Here is a 22,047-nt window from a genome sequence, read left to right as displayed (position 1 = left end):
CTAAAGGATCATCAATAAGAGAAACAAATAGGTGCTTCTTAAACTTGTGCATTGTTCTCTCACTAACATCACATATAGACTGGATTTCCATAATGCTTATTGATTATACTATAAATTTCAAATCAAATCTTCATAAAACACCTTAGTTATCATGTACTAGGGCTTCTTTAACTTTGCACTTCAAATGCTTCACTTCTCTCTTAATTCACTATCAAATTGCTCACAAATTGCTCCAAACTCTTTTGATGGGAAGTTTCTCAAACTTAGAGAATTATTTCTCTATCCAAGCCTTAATCTTATCCTTACTATGGTTCTTTATTGATACCCTACTTCTTAGGATCATCTTTTCCTAGTCCTCTCCAACCTAGAAACTCACCTATCAATTCACATTAAACTCCTAACCCTTCAAACCCAAGTATGGAACTTTGAGCTTAATAAGAAAAAAAAACTTACTAGGAGCTCCAAACAAGTAAAATACATGTTTTTACCACCCTCACAATGTTCTTGGTCATTTTCCAACCATTCTACACCATCTCTTCAAGTCCTAGACTTCAAAATCACAATCTTGCTCTTTTAGGCCTTGTAGCCCTATGAGCCCCAACGAGGCCTCATATAAACAAGGAAATTTAAATTGTTGACAATTAGATTATAGTGATATGTATTTTTTGTCATTTTTGGCAACATATGATGTACATATTCATAGGAAACCTCATAAATAAAGATACATAGTGTTTGATAATCAAAAAAATTTCTAAGTATAGAATTTGGTTTACAATAGTGTATTGTTTTGTTTATAACTTGTTGTTGAAGTCATATTATGACTAGAGAAGTTACATGGATATAGTATGCATGTTGATGATGATGTGTATAACCTCAAAAGTTAGTACAAGTAGTATGGAATAGAGACAATCATGTTTGAAGTGAAACAAGACAATGGAATTGAAGGAAAGAATAGTTTTCTTTACAAAATAATTACTTCTCCAATTATGGCTGACATCCTAGATTTTTACCCTATGTTGGAAAAGTGCACTATAGTCTTAGGTGACCCAACAAAAATTTGTGTAAAGGCATGGTATTTATGCAAAAGAAATCTTGCAATGAGAATGTGAGTGATTGTAATTGCAAATGTTATCTTGTAATTGTGATTATATGCAAACTTTTGTGAAAGTGATATATGAAAAGTTTTATATGAGCTATTTGGTGATCCAATATTGAGCTAATGATTAGAGATTTTCAAGGGAGAATATATAATACTTATCTTCACCCTAATTACTACAACTCCTAACAAGGTCAGAATCTCCTAATAAGGATTCAAAGTCTCCTAATAGGGTGTTGGTGTTTGAAAGTACTGAATAACAAAATTTTCAATACCAAAGTGATGTTACTCACATAATCTAAGTATTAGCTATTTCCCATTGACAATTACATTTGCAAATCACTTGTGCCCAACTTCAACAAAACCAAGGATGGTTTTCTACTATTTAGGTTCTGCTAAACCAAGGTAGGTATACCTAGGAGATGATTCACTAGGATATTGTTGTATGAAACTTAATTTAGTTTCATTCTAATTTTCATTTTCTATCCCTGTCGCACATGCAATTTATCCATTTATTTATATTCTCTAATTTATACACATCCCTTATAAGCATATTTAGTCATAGTTCTCCTTGAGTTTACAACTATTCCTGGAAATAGCAGCTACCTAAGACTTAGAAATAAAATATAAATGAATGTTGACCAGCATTATAACCTTGAAAAAATGAAATGAAAATGATTTTGAATTTAAAATTAATTTTTCATGTAGATGCAGAATCCATTCTCAATTATTTTTGAGTTGTGTGACCAGTGCCTTATCCATAGGGGTAAAGAGTCAACCATTGGCATGAGATCTTGTTTCAAATAACTTGTAAATGAACCAATCAACTGTAATCACCCATCTCCATTCTTATGAAATATCCTTTTCATAAACTCATGAATTCTAATAATTTACTGAAGCATTTACATAATCCCTTGAATTAAGAGCAATAATAAACCAATATACAACCCATCTAGACTACATTCAATCAATGGACCTTGTTCAAATGACCTCAAAATTAACAAACTTATGAAAACGAGATAGAAATTGGTGACACAAATCTAGTGTAAATACCCTTTTGCATTATCCTTTTATGTGACTAATACAATAACCAATAGAAACTCATTGAGAAACCAAAAATATCTTGTTGATTCTATCATTTCTTTATACTATCAAAAAGTACATAATTGGAAGTAAACTTAGAACAACAAATACATATAACTAGACTAACTATATTTTCTTGAAAATTGAAAAATACACAAGTCTCGGACCATCACAATCACTTGAAAACTCATTATATAAGCATGAGTTGCAACAAGCAAAGGGCAATTGTGATTGACAGGTGTCCTTCCAAACAAAAACAAATACAACCTACAAAATACAAAGCATAGTGTAACAAAATGCTTAACACATCAAGATATTCTTTGGAAGGCCCCATTACTATTACATTGTTACAAGCTACTAGCTATTTTGATTTGCCACCACTATTCTGAATCTTTAGATTATGCAGCTACTAGGCTACCCAATGATGAATCATGTTGTGGTGCTTTTAAATTAATTTCTACCCATGGATTTTCATTTTTTTCATCTTGGACAGAAAATACTACTTTTACCCTTGATTTTTCTTCTGTCATGTCCACATCTTGGGTTTCTATACCTATAGCTAGAGCTAATTGGTGACTTTCACCTTCCTCATCTTTTGGATCTAGTACTATTGTGTCAATAATCTGCACCTCATTATCTTGTACCTTATCATCATCTATTTCAACCTCTTCAAACTACTCACTAGAAGCAATATATGTCATCCATGTGTCAAACAGTGCATCATCTAGCCAATTAGAATTGCAAAATATCATTTTGCTTTTTAAGTACATATTTGGCCTCATTATTAATACTAACAAAATCTTGCCTCAAAGAATCAAAGAATAATTGGACCTTTACCAACTCTTTAGTTGAAGTAGCCCACCAAACATGCCCTTTTTCATTTATGATTTTATTCATTGTCGGACAAAAAAAATCATCTAACTATTTAGTCCATTCATCTTTGCTTTTCAGTTTATTCTTTCTCTCTATGGCATGAGGAAATAAATCAAACTTTTGGCTCTTATACTTATTTAAGTAGCCAACTATTATTCTCTATAGATGAACCCTCTTATCATCAAAATCTTGAAGATCAGTAACAATATCATAGGTCCTTTCAATTTGATCATGTGTAGACTGTAGACACCTAAAAACCTTTAGAAAATAAAGTATTTTTATTTTTTGAAAACATTTTGATGACATCATCATTTATTAATTAATTATTTATTTTATTTATTTATTTATTTTTATGCCATTAAATCCCTTTATCTTAATTAAAAATACTTAATTAAGGAATCCCTCCCAAAAATGTTTAAATCTTATTTAAACATTATTTCCTTATTTATTTAATTATTTAATTAATAAATTGACCAAAAAACCCAAAATAAATAAAAAATTTATTTTTTTCTCAAAGCTTGGCCAATTTCCTTAAGACCATTAACCTCTTCCAAAATCTTCTAATCCTTCTTTAATTTTGATTAAAGGTTAATCCCATCATTTCCTGCCCCTAATCCCAACTCAAAATATTTAATTAAGATTAAATATTAATCCTCGTGTTTATTAAAAAAGTTTTAATAAATATCTCCTCAACCCAAACCCTTGAAATAAATAAAACTTAATTTATTTCCTAAAAATATAATTTATCCTCATCCTAAGAAGTTCTAGACTCTTCTAGAAAGTCTTTATCCTCATCCTAGGAAGTTCTAAACTATTCTAGAAAGTCTTTATCCTCATCCAAAGTCTAGACTCTTCTAGAAGATGTCTTTAAACCTAATCCTAATCCCCTCCTAACCTTGTCACATTCTCTAAACATAGGTTAAGACTTACTAACCCAAGCCAAAGTTAACAAATATCTCCTCCTTCACCCACCCTCATTAAATGCCATCCAGTTGCCTATCCATAAGCTAATCCTAAACCATCCTAATCCATCCTCTAATCATTTGCACAATCCTAAGCAAGCTTAAAACCTTCAAAATATTCCAACCATAAAACTTTATGAAGCCCACTAGGCCATAAATGACTCTTCCAAGCCCTTTTATTGCTCTTACAAGCCATTATGAGGGTCTTTATGAAGATTTTATCCCTTGAGCCTCCTTTGTTGACTCATCCTTCCCCTTTCCTCCATCCTCTCACCCTGTGACATGTGTCACTCCTTGATTGGCTGTAAGGAAGCACAATCCATGTGCTCTCCTCTCATGCAATCTGAGCCCTCCATGAGCTTTTTTCCATCCTTGCATCTTAGTCCTCAATCCCTCAAGCCTCTTGCCTATAAATTGGATCCTTCCCCTTTGTAAAACAACACAATCCATGAAGTAAAGTCATAATGCCATTTTAAGAAGCCATTTTACATCAAAACCATATACTCACACCCAAATTCCAACTCTATTTAAAGCCATTTTTGAAGCATAAGCTTGAGCATACATCCTATCTATTTAGACAAAGCCACTCAACAAGAGAGCTTCTTATTGAGAGAGCTCATTAATGGCTCATATTCTTAATTGAGAGCTCATCTTAGTCTATGTTGAATTTTATGAATTTTGTTTAGTTTGTAGAAGCTTTATTTAAATTTGGTTTCTATTAACATACTAACATTGCTCATATACATTTTGGCATGCCCGGTGGGACCCCGCATGGGTCATCTTCATTAGCTTTTTTAGTCAAGTTGTGTATGTCATTTGCTAATTTTGGCTAATTTTGCTTGTTTTTGTGATTGGTAGGATTTTATAAATTGGTTTTGTAGGTCCACATGAGCATGAAGAAGACAAAAGAACTCATAGTCTATCTCATAGTGTTTGCAGATTTTTCAAGCTTATAGGTGGACAAAGCACTTGGAATTCTTCTTCCTCTTCTTGTCTATATTCTTCTTATTCCATCTACTTCTTCTTCTTCTTCTTCTGGGATATCTGAGCCATTTTTTTTAAGGAAGAAAAATCATACACACTTCTTTTTAGTGCTTAAAATGAACCCCTAAATCATACTTAAATCCATTAAAAATTAAAAATTTGCAAAAAAGAAAAAATATTTTAACAAGTGAAACTAAACCAATCCAATCATTTTCATCCTTGCAACATCAAGGTTTTAGATGCATTCATGCAAAGTTAGGAACACTTCATTTTTGGGAATTTAAAAAGAACTTCAAGTTTCCATTTCAAAAGGTTCAAAATCAACACTAAGTGCACACTAAAATATAAATCAAACTCAAAGCATCAATCAAAGATAAAATGAACCTCATTGCAAATATTTTAAAGTTCTTTTAAAAATCTCATGAAAACTAAGAGTCCTAAATGGTTGCCAAAAATTTTCCTAAAAGCTTTGTTATTTGTTCCAAACAAATGTCTTGTTGCAAAATCTTGAATGTTTCTTAGGTTTTTCATGCATCAAAACAATCTAGAAATATTATTTTTGGGCTTAAAATATGCAAACTAGAACACAAAATCTTGAATGAAAACCAAAGTCCAAAGAGTCATTTTCACTTTTGAGTCCAAAACAATCTTGAATGATCTAAGGTTAAAACAAAGTACTTCAAAGTTCTTAAAACAACACACAAAATCTCAATCTTGAATGCTCAAAGGAAAAAACTTGAATGTTTAATCACTTGTCTTTGAATGCATGTTGCTAAAATCACTCTTGAGTGCCATGGATTAAAATCAAGTTTTTTTTTTTTATGAATGCATGATTAAAACAACAAATCCAATCTTGAATTCAAAAGATCAACTAACCATTGCAATATCTCACACTTCAATTTTTGGGGCATAAAAAGAATCTACATTCTAGGAACTTCCTAAATTATAAAAACCAAATAAAAACGCTTTGAGTGAGTTTGTCGTTGGACTCACCCTCTTTAATCACCCATCAATTTAACCATTGGTTGCAATCTCAGCACCATCTATGGGGATGGGTCCACCTAAGAGGGTGTTAAGTGCTCCACAAAGATCAAACTCCACTCACTTGGGTCTTTAGTGGTTTTTCTAAGTTAGAAAATTCCTTGAATGCGCATTAATCTTGCTCACACTTCATTTGGGCATAAAAATTGGACAAATCTTGACGTGGAGGGCCTCTGGGCACGTGCTTTGCAATCAAGTTTCACACATATTTGTTTTGGGCTTAAAAAAAACTCACACTCAATCTTGAATGCCTAACAATCAATGAACATTGCATGGTTTGGATGCATTTTCAATGACGCTCGCATTTCTTATGTTGACGATCTCTTGACTTTCATTATGTTGACGATGCTGTCAAATTGGAATGAACATTGTATGCCATAATCACAAGTGTCTTCAATCATAGCTTACAAAATCTAAATCATCAATTGGAATAAACACGTGTCTTTTAAAGCCCAAGATCATGTATGTGGTCTTGTTTTACACTTTTTAGGAGGCCTTCTTGGGGATTTCATCACCTCTTGAGATGACCTCAACTCCAGCATTCTGATGGAGTATAAAAATTGGGAGGTGAATCTAAAGACACCTCTCTTGGAATCAAGATTTTGTCACTCAGGCTAAGCCTCAAGGAACTTTATACCCTTGAGAAAAGAAAGAGGAGAAGTGGATTACCGCTCCTCTCAGCTATGTGACATCTTTTTGGTTTCATCTATAGATTTGGGCCTTACATACCTTACATATATCGAGGACTCCCTAGCGATAACAAATTTCATCCTTGTAGAAAGCTTCCTAGGATGTTGGTGTGTTTGACGTGCTTGCTCCAAAATTTTGTCTACTTGTTTGTTCATAGTTTTTGAATGAATGTTTGCCAACTTTGGTCAAAATCCCAAAAAAGCAGAAATCTCCCAGCTCAAGGCATACTTAGCGTAGTCACTGCCTCATCAAAAAATCATCCAAGCTCCCTCGTTGCAATCGAATCTATCTAGTTCCTTGCTTTAGAACAATCCCAAATCCAAAGTCTCTCCAAATCATCCCCCCTAGCCAGCTAGTAACCCAATCCAAAATCACACCCAAGCCTTTAGAGAGTTGTTTTCATTCTACTAGAATTTGCTATCCAATCAATCCAACCAATTCACTAGCCTCACCAAGGTTATCCCTTTGACAGAGCTTTGTCTAGGGTAATCTAGCTTTGTCACTTGTTATCCCTCATCACCTTGAGCTAAAGGTTGGGATCCACAAGTGGTCAATCTCATGTCATGCCCATAGGATCATTAGTCTATCCTTAAGTTGACACAATCTCCACCAATCCAACGCATAGGAAAGAAAAACTCTCACTTTTTGATAGCATGCCCTTGAAGTATTCCATCCATAGGAAAGCCAAAAATCTCCAGCCAATCCTCCTTAAGTCTGTCATACAGCTTTGACTCTCCCTAGGAAATCCTTCATCAGCCAATCCAAAATCTGTGCTTAATCCAAATCCAACCATGAGCTTCCATGTTCATCCATATGTAAGACCCCATCCCCATCTGACTCATCATCAAAACATGAAATCCCAAACCTATCATGATGTGTTCGATCATATTGTCCTTGCTCCCACCACCTCCTATTCCAATGATGATGAAAATCTTGTTGACTATGACGGGTATATTGAAAGCCTTAGAAACATTCCCCCAAGCATCCCACAAAATCCATGCATTCTTCTAAACTATCTAGTCATGCCATCTGATATCCTAGCTTCTCCTCCATCACCCAATCAACCAAGCTTCCAATCTTCCACCCCCATCACACTAGCTATTCCTGTCAATCCACCTCCACCTCTGACACACAAGTCTCCAAGGAATCTCCTAGAGGAAATACAAGAAAAGTCGCCTCCAACAGTCGATAAGCCATGTCATCTAATCAACCATGTAAAGTAGTTAGTAATGAAGCTTCCCCATCTATAATATCACCTCCATCTCCCATAGCTATCATCCCCATACCATGCATCAAATTGCTTAAAATCCTTCCACTTCCCGCAAGCATCAAAATCCCACCATCTATCAAAACCCTCCAAATCCTATCCACATCACCTCCAAGCATTTCCCAAATCTCCCATAATGACCCTTATGCATCCATCTTCTACTCACCCATCTCCACTACTGAATCTCCCATCTATCCATCCGCTGCCTTTGAAGAGCCCATCCCTTCACCTCCTATCACACCATCCACTCCAAACCAATCTTATCAAGATCCTACCCAAAAGCATGTTGACATCCCCCAAAGCATAAATGAAGATATCATCATACTATGTCTTCCATCCATAGTGCAGCCACTATCCCCTCCATCTCCAAAACCTCAAGCCATACCTCCTCTACTACAGGATATCTTTTCATCCCATCAGCTAAATCAAGATCCTATCCTACCATCTCCTCCACTCCATGCTTCCATCTTACCACCTATCAAAGCTATTTCACCATCTATAATATACCCTCTTGGTTCACTTACATTCATCCATAGTGGCCTCCTCTCAGTAGAAGAATTAAGAATAGTATCTCCCTATTGCAGTACATCTGATAAATCACTTCCACCATTTTCTGCAAGCAAAAAGTATCCTTAGCTAGTTCAAATGCTCAATCGATGGCATTATCAAGGTCAAGGTTTAGGACCACAAGAACAAGGAATCAGAAAGCCTATTATTGCACAAAAAAATCTAAGATTTCATGGTCTTGGATATGTATCCAAAGGCTCACCATCTAAAGGCGTTGGTACACCACACCCCCAAACCAAGCCTATCTCCAAACCCCCCATGCCAACCTCCCATCACTCCTTCAAGAAATCTTATGTTGTCCTCCCTCCACCATCTTTGCAACCTAAAACAACCTACCATATCCCCCCTTCATCCGCTAAATCCATTTTGGGTCCATATGTCCCAAAATCTACCATCCTCCATCCTCCTATCAGCCATCATTCAAATCCTATTCCCTCCATTCCTGTGCAAGATCATCAAAGGCACATATTGAGGCACATCATCCATCATCATCCCCCTACACGCTCTCCCATATCCTCTCCATCTCACAAAGCTTCTCCTAACCATCTTCACAAAGCTTACCACAGCAATGTAAATGCCAACTTCAAAATGCATAAAACTAAAAATCCACATCCTAGGCAATCATATGTCTATTCTAAAAGACATACTCCAAAAAGGAAAAATCCAATCAAAGAATGAAAAATAATGCAAAATCCTATGAAAAGAAAATCCAAAACTATGTGGATCCTAAAGGAAAAAGTTGAAACCCAATGCATAATGGCATCCACCATTGCTAATCCTCCATCTAGTGACTCATGTCCCCCATCTCCTAACTCCATCTTGGGTTCCTATATCCCCAAGCACGCTTCCACAAATCCTCCATCATGCCCATATGCTCTTTTCACACCCATCCCAACATGTGCCAATGTTGCTCTTGGAAGCATCCCCATCTCATGCTCATTTCCAACCTTTTCATCCCTCCATCTCTTACCATCAATCCCATCTAATCCAATCTATTGCATAAATCACACATCTGGTGTACCAATAGCTAGCAACAAAATTAAACATTCCAACAACTAGTGAAAAATCCAAAAATAGCCAAAAATAGCTAAAGAAAGCCAAAATCATTCCAGCTAAGTCCAAAGTCAAAAAGTCAAAAAGTCAAAAAAATAAATAAAGAAAAATAAAGCGTCCACTGGTGAAAACTTGGCAATTCAAGCACCTTGGATAAGTACCATGATGAAAACTTGGTAAACAAGCATCATGCGTAATCCAACCATCCCCAACTTAGCCTATCATCCTCATGCTTTTGGTCGCATCTTGACATCCAAATCCATCTTCCAATCTATACACCTATCCTCCATCCTCCAACTTCCATCTCACACCATCCACTGATCTTTTGCAGCTTCAGCCAATCATCCCAGCTATCATCCATCTCCCTAGCGCCTTCTGCTTTTCCATCCTAGCTTGAATCCTATCACATCCATCGTAAGACCTCCTTCCACATGTCATCTTCTGACTGGGGGCACTGTATTCCTTGGAGATCTTATCTTGTCCATCCTCCCTTGTCATTAGTATCCCACTATAGGCTATCCTCATGCAAATCCAATGTCATCCTCTCATTAGCCATTCACTCTAGTGCCATCTATCCATTCAGCTAGCACCAACCTTAGCATTGTCCCCATCATCATCATTGGATGCATCTTGTCAAATCCATATCTTTTGTTATCACCTCATCCTTAGCTTTTGCCTCTTGCACCAAATTGATCCATCCTGCTATCCTCTCATCCTGAGCTTTTTATCCATCTATATCATACCTATAATTGGTCCATTAGCTTGTACCATATCTTGATTAGCTCGCTTGTAAATATCTTGGTCCGTCAGCTTGTACATCCTCTTTAGCTTAGTACCATTGTATCTATCCAACTTTCGTGTCAGTTCCTCCTTGATCAGCATATTGCACACATCGCACAACCCTTGGTTAGCTATTCCAATGCATCCTTTAACTAGATCTCCTATCACCAAAGTGGTATCCTTCTTAGTTCAGCTTGCTAGACGCATCACTCATCTAGATCCATCAGCTTAGGTGCTCTCTGATAGATCCTTGTAGGATATAGCTTTCCTCATGTCTGATCTTGGTCCGTTAGTACCTTGTCCTACCCATCTCGTTGGCAAACAGTTCTCTTTTGGATTTTCACTTTCTTTCAATTTGGAATCTTCCCTTTTGGGTCTTGAAGTATCTTTTCCAAGCAATCCTTTTGTTCCCTCCTCAAGGTTGCCACGATCTTCCATATCATGGTATACTGTGAATGGGGCAATCTGAGCGTAAGGTCTTGATCAGGTCTTTCATTTTTTTTTCTTTTCTACTTGTGGGTTACCCAGTGTCAGTTCCATGCTACTTCCTTTAGGAATCATGTGTGATCCTGGGGCAATCCTTGCGTGTTTGTTTTGAGTCAGTTCGTCAATCCTCTGGACAATTGGTGAAAAGGCCTTGATGTTCTTGGTAACCTTGGCAATTAACCAACAGTCCTATAGCAAATCTAGTGCTCAACTACATGGTGGTACTTCTCTTTGAAGTATCCCCCCGCTCAAAAAGATTCAATGGTTTTCCTTCATCTCCATTATCCTCCATCCATATCCAACATCCGTCTCTCCTACCCCAGCTTATGCATCAGTATCTCTTTGAATCACTCCTCACCTTTAGCTTTAGGGATCCACCAATCCAAATCAATCCACCAAGCCTCATCTTTCAAGATCCAAAATCCTAGTCCTAGGGATCTCCGAAACCCATCTTCCGCCAATCTGACTCTTTGAAATCCTATTGCATCAGCTTTTTAATCCCCTCATCCATCTCCCCATCCTGGATTCCTTTTATAGCGCTCTGCTCCTTCATCCTCTGCAATCCCCAAGATCTTAAGCTTGCTTCCTCTTGTGCCTCTGATTCTCCCTTTATCATTCTCCCGTAGTGAGAGTTTGAGCTAACTAAACCTCTTCTCTTAAGCCAATCTAAGTCTTCTTGCTCATCTCGAATTCTTGTACTTTTCAAGAAGTCATCGAGCCTCACTTTCTCTCCCTGCCGCCTTCTTGAGGGGGCATCTTGCAGTCCATTCTCTCCTCTTCTGCTCTATCCTTGGGCATCTTATTTTCTTATCTTTGATGTCATGCCACTTGCGGCATCACATCAAAGAGGGGCAAAATGTAGACACCTAAAAACCTTTAGAAAATAAAGTATTTTTATTTTCTAAAAAATTTTGATGACATCATCATTTATTAATTAATTAATTATTTAATTAATTTATTTATTTTTATGCCATTAAATCCCTTTATCTTAATTTAAAATATTTAATTAAGGAATCCCTCCCAAAAATGTTTAAATCTTATTTAAACATTATTTCCTTATTTATTAATTATTTAATTAATAAATTGACCAAAAAACCCAAAATAAATAAAAAATTTATTTTTTTCTCAAAACTTGGCCAATTTCCTTAAGACCACTAACCTCTTCCAAAATCTTCTAATCCTTCTTTAATTTTGATTAAAGGTTAATCCCATCATTTCCTGCCCCTAATCCCAACTCAAAATATTTAATTAAGATTAAATATTAATCCTCGTGTTTATTAAAAAAGTTTTAATAAATATCTCCTCAACCCAAACCCTTGAAATAAATAAAACTTAATTTATTTCCTAAAAATATAATTTATCCTCATCCTAAGAAGTTCTAAACTCTTCTAGAAAGTCTTCATCCTCATCCTAGGAAGTTCTAGACTATTCTAGAAAGTCTTTATCCTCATCCAAAGTCTAGACTCTTCTAGAAGATGTCTTTAAACCTAATCCTAATCCCCTCCTAACCTTGTCACATTCTCTAAACATGGGTTAAGACTTACTAACCCAAGCCAAAGTTAACAAATATCTCCTCCTTCACCCACCCTCATTAAATGCCATCCACTTGCCTATCCCTAAGCTAATACTAAACCATCCTAATCCATCCTCTAATCATTTACACAATCCTAAGCAAGCTTAAAACCTTCCTAATCAAGCCCAAGCCGAAATTCCTCTCATCTCCTTCAAAATATCCCAACCATAAAACTTTATGAAGCCCACTAGGCCATAAATGACTCTTCCAATCCCTTTTATTGCTCTTACAAGCCATTATGAGGGTATTTATGAAGATTTTATCCCTTGAGCCTCCTTTGTTGACTCATCCTTCCTCCATCCTCTCACCTTGTGACATGTGTCATTCCCTAATTGGCTGTAAGGAAGCACAATCCATGTGCTCTCCTCTCATGCAATCTGAGCCCTCCATGAGCTTTTTCCCATCTTTGCATCTTAGAACTCAATCCCTCAAGCCTCTTGCCTATAAATTGGATCCTTCCCCTTTGCAAAACAACACAATCCATGAAATAAAGTCATAATGCCATTTTAAGAAGCCATTTTACATCAAAACCATACACTCACACCCAAATTCCAACTCCATTTGAAGCCATTTTTGAAGCATAAGCTTGAGCATACATCCTATCTATTTAGACAAAGCCACTCAACAAGAGAGCTTCTTATTAAGAGAGCCCATTAATGGCTCATATTCTTAATTGAGAGCTCATCTTAGTCTATGTTGAATTTTATGAATTTTGTTTAGTTTGTAGAAGCTTTATTTAAATTTGGTTTCTATTAGCATACTAACATTGCTCATATACATAGACCTTCTGACAGAGTAACATAAAAATGTCATTTCTTTCCTCCTCCTTGTCTTTCCCCATTTATTCACAATAGGCTTTAAAAGCTCATCATTTGCTTTGAATTCATCCCAAATGTTTACCACCCTTGCTAATTGAGCATAAAATAATGGCCATTCAATTTTGTCTACCGAGTACATGAGAGCCTTCCTTAATTTTTGTTCATACTATATATTAAATTCTACATGTAATGCCCATAGCTTACTTTTTTCTTCTTCAAAATCCTCAGTTCTGTAGTATTCTAGCCTTTGGGGTGTATCTAGTATTTCTATAAGGGGAGTGGATTTCAAAGGCTCCACTGGAGGTTGAGGATATCTAATCCTTGGTCTAGAAGACCTTCCCAATACTTTCTTTTCTAATTCAATCCTCTTCTAGACCTCTTTATTATAGGCCTCCAAAATTTCCTCATACTTACTCTACAACTCAAACATTGCCTTTTCCTCCCTCTTAGTAGTGGCCAAAACCAAATGAGATGTCCCCACATTCATGTGTGTTGCCTGTACATGGGAGGTATCAACTACACTTCTTACAATAATGTTTCCCATCAATCCAGATTCATTTGGATGTGATGATGTAGCTCTTGATCCTCTCCTTAATGACCAACTGACCAATGCAGCCTGATCTCCATTGAAAGTGGTACCCTAGAAGTCTTTCTTATTTTGGTCTTGTAGATCAAGTTTATTTAAAATAGAATTAAACACTAGAGCATCAGCAATGGCCCAATTGGGTAGCAACAAAATATTTGATGCTCTGACCATTTGGCTTCCCTCCTTAGGACTTATACTCTAAAACTCCTTCATCATCTCCTCTTTTACCTAATTTTACAGGGTAGTTTCATTGATTTCTAAATGCTATGTTCTCAACTTATTGCACCTCTCTTTAAATTTTCCCATATCGGGCCACCATGAAAATTGGTGAAAAGCCCTAGATTTAACAAAACTATCATTAAAAAAATTGATGACTAGCCTGTTCTATTATAGGGTCCAATTCCTTGCCTCTATAATCTACTACTATTATATCCAAACTTGGTATAGGAGGCTCTTGAGGGTTTCCCTCATCCAATTCTACCTAGGTAATGAATGCACCTCCCTGTGACCCTATCTACTCAATCTTCTCTCTAGTGAGTTTTTCTTCTCCAATCCACAAAGGGGATTGAGTAGGTGAATACTCCTCAACTTGAGGACTTTGTTCCTTTATTTTATTCTTCCTCTTGGGAGAAGGTTCATCAGGTCTCTCCTCTAGGACTACACTGGTGGACCCCATTATTTTCCTGCCCTTATCCATAGTGGCCCTTCTACTTTGAATTATGGTATAGCATGGCCTCCTTTGAATAATCAGATTACCAACTCCTACATTAGGAGTGAAAGCTAACCTTCTCATGACCTCTCTAGCCCTATATAGGTAAGAATCAATAAAAAATTGCTTCTTCTCATTCATGGCTTCCATTATCTCAAGAAAACCACTCATGAGCTTATTTATTTTATTTGCCTCTATAGTGGCATTATCTAGAGGATTCTAATCCTTATAAAAATGATGAATGAATTCCAAAACTCTAGAGTAAACTCTCCATTTCTCATTTTTGGTTTTCTGCTCCTACCGTGAGAACTCATTTCTTATGATGTCCTCTAGATAGTAAAAATCATGCTTTATCTTTCCCAATTTAACTCTAAGCCTGAAGGTCAAATTATAAAACCCCTTAATATCACAAAAATGGGGGTGGGAAACAATCATTTTATACTAATCCAAAAGTTTATATAAAAAGAGCCAACTCCTTTAGTAATTACAAACTGGTTTGCCAAAGTATAAGCCAGGAAAATTGACCCTAGCCTCCTTTTCAATAGGTAAGTCTTTTCCAATCCTCCTAAATACCACAAGACTTGAGCCATTCCTACTTTTAAAGGTACTTGGTAAGGAAACACATGAGGACTCCCTTTGAAACCATAAATTCTAAAAATAGTAGAAACAAAATAAGGGATGATATCTTGTGAAACTTTCAAATCACTGGGGTTATCCATAGGCCTAATAAGACTCACTAGTGCCTTAGGAATTCTATGATTATCGTTTAATATGAGGCATCTCAATTTAGAAGCAAAATACCTATCAAATCTAACAAAACTCGTATTCTTAGCATCCCAAGTCATATCAGCACTCCATAATTAGATTGGCAGGGCTTCTCCATCCTGTTCTCTATTCAATTCCATTTCTTTACCAAAATATGTCACCCCCTTAAACAAAAACATGTGCATCAACTAAGAGTAATGAGCAAAAGCATTCTCTACTTTCCCCTTTGCAATCCCAACCAAGCCAATATGAATTTCTTCAGCTAAATAAGAGGCAAAATCAAAAACGACATCTACACCAAAGGAAGCAATCTGAATCATCATATACATGAAATTGATGGGCATAACATTTTGTTCATCTTCACCAAAAACTCGGCATAAGGTCTTGTATGCCTCTACTACCTGGGAGGTAAAAAGCTCTTGCTTGAAAGCTTCCCTAGAGGTAGCTATGATTATTGGCAAAGTTCTAATTGTACCAATATGTGACCTTAGTGTACCTCCCCTAATTGCATCCTTCTTTTCTATGTTTTCCTTTTCTAATTCTAGCGAATTAATTGGCACATGGTCATCTGTTAATGGTTTTAAATGAAAAACTTCTCTAATTTCCTCAAGACTAATTATCACCAAAGGCACACCATTGATCCTTCTTACTAGTCTAATTGCCTAGTCATAATTTTTTGCAATGGATTCAAGCAAATCATAATCCATGAACACACTAGGAACCACTAACTTTCCTAAATCAAAATTCCAAATATTTGAATGTGGGGAGAACAAATTCCTTTTTGAGAACCATTTCTTGAATAAAAAAAGACCAGTCTGAGAGGTTATTGCATCCCTAACCCAATTCCCCTTATCATATAGGCCATCTGAAGGTTCTAACCTAGGGTTTAAGGAAGTCAATTTCTTAACTTGAATAGTCTCAATGGTGGATTCAAGGAGTAACTCTGACAAGTCATCATGAACATTTCTAGATAGATAGTCCTTTTTCCCTAAGAAAACCTTCTTTGGAGGCATTTTGAGTATAATTTGCAACAACTAAAATGCTACAGAGATTGTTTTATATAGGAACTTACTTGATCTCTATTTGCTTCCTCTGTAACTCTACAATTACTTCATGAACACTTGGGAAACTATTTCACCATTTGACTCCAGCTTGATATAATGTTTTCAATTATTTCTCTTTCTCAGAAAGCTCAGAGTCTTGTTCACATAAGATGCAAATGGTGAGATCCTCTGTGATATACTCTGTTTCTACTCACACGCGAAGCCTTCATATCTCATAAATGAACTATAAGGGAAAACAAGGTGGCATTACCTTTCTTTTTTAAATTTGCACCATCGATCTCAAAAAATCCTATGATCCAAGAATTAAAATTAGGCTAACTCATCTTCTTCTCAACATGTTGGTAGTCAAACCAATGAAATTCTTCCACCTACACCTTTCCTTCACTGTTGGTGCTTCAAATTGGACCCACTTTTCCTTGAGGACACGTGTCATCATGTTTCTATCTCGCTATGCATAAAGAGTGAGCACATCCTCTATGCAAGATAGTGATAACCATCAATCTCACTATGATAAAATAGATGACATTTAAATCATTAATTTAATATAGCTGGTGGGTCCACTATCAATTTTCCCTTCTCACCATGTTGTTATGCCTAAACTTTGATCATTTCTCCATAGCAAGTATGCAATAGCTACAAATCTTATTCAATCTAGCAATGAAGAAATTTCACTTTCTTATGTAAACTATGGTGGGTCCCTCAGTCACCAATTTACATTGAGTAAGCCGAATGCAATTCGTTATAACAACTTGGTGACAATCGTTGATCTACCTTTGATTCAATGATCCTCATTGATTATCTTCCATTTGACTTGGAAGTGAGTCTACACTCATGATGACATGGGAAACTCTTGTCCATCTAGTAGAGATATTACTTTTTAGTTCCTCATTGTGACACCTATCACTTGGGTCTTACCGAGTTCCTTAGTTTCAGGTGAGTCACTACATTGCTATTGGCGAAGCGCAAAACTTTTCCAATCGTGAGATAGCGACCTCTAGAAAATTTTAAAAAATTGATTCTCACATGCTTATTAGGATGCCACCATTTCATGGGATTTGCACAGCTCACTTCTGACATAGCATTTGATGGGACCCACCTTCTAGAATTGAAGCCACAAAATTGTTTTCCCAATGAGTCACTATATCATTACTAGTGAACAACATTACATTTTTGGTCATGACATAGCTATCTAGTGAACTACTAAAAACCCAATGATAGGAAAAGCTAACTATCCATCATGATACATTAATGAGTACCTTTATCAAATTAATAAATATGAACAGTTATGATTTCCACATGGGAACTCTATCGTCATCTGTCAATATCAAAGGCAGTCGCATTCCTTCACTTTCTGGTCAATCGCTACATGGCTACCAGCATGGTGCATATACTTTCTAGTTGTGACATAGTGATTCACTAGAAAGTTTAAGCTTCGATGACATCTCTATTGCAACTTGTTCCACATGTTTCCTCTCTGATAGTGAAAACTACAAGAAAAATCACATGACCAAATCTTTTTTGAAACAAAGTGCCTTTCTAGTGCCATTTTTCACTTTATGACACTGCACTTCAAGATTTTGGTAGTCACTATGTTGTGATGGTAAACAACCTTACAATTCACTATAACGACAATGTGACAACTGTGGATCTAACCAAGATCTAACGGTGGGAAAGACTCTTTAAAAAGGTGCTAAGAATGACTTTAAAAGTAAGTGGAAAAAGAATATTTAGACCTTTTAAAATATTTCACACCAACATAAATTTAAAATAAACAAGACCTAGGGTTTGACGAAGGTTTTTCAAAGGGAAATGAAAAATTATAAAACCAAAAACCAAAAGCCATAGCCTCATCAAAGGACTTAACTCTGGTTTTTTATACCTTTGGTTAAGCAAATTTATCATGCAAAAAATTAGACCAACAATGGCTCTGTCTAGGGATGATAGACCTCCTAAGTCTATGCAAGAATTTAGAATCTATGGTAGAGCAGACCACATAATTGATACAACTAGGACAACTTCTTCAAAGAGCACAAAACCAAACAACAAAAATAAGGAACTAGACTATATAGAGAAATTTACAAGGACTTACAAAATATACAAAATGTAAAAGGACACAAAACACCCTAAAACTACTATTCATGGAAAAACAAATATCTTAGGAAAACTACCTCTTCAAGAATTGTCCATGAACTGGAAATTCAAGAATATCTCCACTTAAATTCCTCAAGAAATATGAAATTTCTCCATTTGTATCACAAATGCTATATGGACCAAGCTAGATTGGGTTAAATTTACCATGCTTTCCTTTATCTTTCATTCTAGCATTCTGCATTAATACCATGTCACCTATTTCAAACTTCCTCTCAGTGATTCTTTTGTCATATAAGTACTTCATCTGTGACTGTAACTTGGCATTCTGAATAGAAGACTCTCTCCTTGTTTCTTCTAATTGCAACATGTCATCCATTCTAAGCTACATCTCATCAATGATATCATCTTCATAAAGTTGAATAAATTTGTACATCTCCTCTAGGTTCTTCTAGGGAAGTCTAGTCTGTAGACCATAAACCAAATCAAATGGGGCACATCCAATGGATTTTTTCATAGTAACCCTATTAGCCCATAGAGCTAATAGTAATTTTGAATCTCGTGCCTTCTTGTTTTCCCTTAAGATTCTTATGATAATCTTTATATACTTGGTTGCTTGATTCTGCATTACCATTTCCTTCAGGATGATAAGGTGAGAATGTGTACTCTGTAATGCCATATTTATTACAAAAATCCTTATATTCCTTAGATCTGAAACACATAGCATTATTAGTCAAAATTTTCTATGGGCATCCAAACCTGATCACAAATTTATTTAAAATGAAATTAATAACTACTTTACTTGTTTCTTTCTTAGTAGGGATTGCCTCAACCCACTTAGTGAATAATCAGTAGCTACTAGGATCCAAGAATATCTACCACTAAATTTTTTTGAAATCTCACCTATGAAATTAATTCCCCATCATTGAAAAGGTGCTTGCACTTCAACAGGTCTTAATGGGAAATTCCTAGAAAATTTTAACCCTCCAATAAACCTTTGAAAAGTATCACATATCTTCACAAACTTATGAGCATCTCTGAAAAGTGTTGGCCACCAAAAACTAGCCCTCAAAAATTTATGAGCAGTAGTTTTTGCCATATAATGACCACCACATACACCTTCATGCATATCTTTTAAGATCCTTTTAGATTCAATTTCATCTACACACTTCAAAAGGACACCTTCTATATTTCTCCACCACAACTGCCCCTATACTATGACATACCTTATAGCCTACAACTTTAGAGATCTTTTATGGTTGTCTATTAACTCTGATGGAGATTTCATGTTTTGCAAATAATAGATCACATCCTTATACCATTCAAAGATATCCATATCACAAATATTTTCCCTACAACTATCATCAAGTTGATTGATTTGGCCAAACCTTGACACCTAACTAGTATAGTGATCTGAATATCAATATTAAATTCTTGTATTCTTTTGATCCATCTACATTGTCTACCAGATACCTCCTATTGTGAAAAAATGTCTTTTACAATAGTAGTAGGAACAAATGCAATAACAGTGGCTCCTATTAAATAACATCTAAAGGCCTTCACCCCTTTCACTAGTGCATATGCCTGCTTTCCAATTATATCATATTTGAGTTCTATTGCCTACAATGACTTGCTAAAAAATGCAATAGGTTGTTCATAACCTTCTTCATTTTTCTATAATAGTATTGTAACAATTGTGTGAAATGAAGCAAAATAAAATATATGCATTGGCTTGTCATAATTTGGTGCTTTGAGAATAGGAGGATCCTTAATAGCTTGTTTAATCTTTTGGAAGGCAATGCTAGGCTCTCCATCCCACTTTATCTTAGATCCTTTCTTCAACATCCTTGATATAGGTCTACTAATTTCTGGAAAATTAGTTAAAAATATCCTAAGAAAGTTTCTAAATCTTGTCTATTGCTTCTACTCTTAGGTTTCTAAATCTTGTCTATTGCTTCTACTCTTTCAAGGTCAATCCTCACTCCATGCTTACCAACCAGATGCCTTAACAACTTTTCTTTAGTGACACCAAAATGACACTTTCTAGGATTTAAAGAAATACCATACTTGAGGGCTCTAATAAATACCTTCTCTAGATGCATGTAATGATCATTCTCATTTTTAGAGTAAGTAGTTAGATCATCTTGATACAAAGCTAAGAATTTGTCAATAATATTAGCAAAAGCCACGTCCATTGCACATTGAAAAGTAGCCCCAACATTAGTAAGGCCAAAGGCATCCTGACATACACATAGGTACCCCATAGAGTGGTGAAAGTAGTCTTAAATTGTTATGATTCCTTAACAACCACTTGATTATAACTTGCAAATCCATCAATCATAGATATAATTTTTGAACTAGTGACCCTTTGCAACATATCCTCCATGTTTGGCAAACCATAGTTATCTTTTAATGAAGATATATTAAGATTCCTGAAATCAACACACAACCTTATATCTCCATTTTTCTTCCTTACTGGCACTAAATTGGATACCCAAGAAGAATGTCTAATAAGATTTATGATCCCAGCATCCCTTAACTTAATCAATTCTTCTTGCATTTTGGGAGCTAAGGTAGCATTTATTGGCCTCTATTTTTGTCTAAAAGGCTTAGCATCTAGTTTCAAAGGAATTTCATGCTAAAAATGATCTTCTCTATAATCCTTTAGGTCATCATATGACCATGCAAACACGTGCCTATATTTTCTTAACTTATCTATTAAACCTTGCCTCATTTTAAGGGATAACTTCTTGCCAATATATACCTTCTTTGGTGCTTCTACAATTCCCAAATTTACCTCCTCCAAGTCTTTAGCATTATATCCACTAGTATCCATTTGTGACCTATCTTGGTTGTCAAAAATAGTTTATAGGACAACTAAACCTTTTGGGATCTTGTTAGTCTTTAGTTCCACAACTTTGTGCCCAAAAAATGGTATCTTTTCCATTTATATTTTCCACATAAGCTGCACGATCAATTTCTTTTCCTAACAACATATTTTCACAATTCAAAAATCTCAGAATGTCCTTGTCATCTTCAAATACTTGCCAATTCTAGACATGATCAGGAACAGAAAGCCTAGTTTGAATCTCAACTTTAGATATACCAGCAAATGTAATGTCATCAAGTTTTACTACTATATTTGCTAGCAAATTTTCCATCTTATTGTTAGTTCTATCCTTCCAAACTATCCCAAATGCATCAAAATATTCCATCAGGTCCCATACTGCATTTCTATACTATTTTAACCATTTATTCTTTGACACATAAGCATTTCTTACTTGGGATACAACCAATTCAAAATCTCCTATAACATGTAAACACTTCAACCCATGCTTATGAGCTAGTCTAAGTCCTAACAGCAAATATTCTGCTATGTTGTTAGTACAAGGGAAACTCAATGTAAAAGAAAACTTATATGTTACCCTAGTAGGAGAAATCAAAAAAATACCTACACCTACTCCATTTTTGCAATAAGCCCCATCAAAGAACATGGTCCATAAATCACCTTTATCTATTTTTGTGTTAGCTTCCACTTCCATCTTAGATTTATTCTTGTCTT

Source organism: Cupressus sempervirens, chromosome 2, assembly GCF_028749045.1.
Source record: "Cupressus sempervirens isolate cs-2001-9-10 chromosome 2, ASM2874904v1, whole genome shotgun sequence".
Classification (NCBI taxonomy): domain Eukaryota; kingdom Viridiplantae; phylum Streptophyta; class Pinopsida; order Cupressales; family Cupressaceae; genus Cupressus; species Cupressus sempervirens.
Note: the sequence above shows the minus strand (reverse complement) of the source record.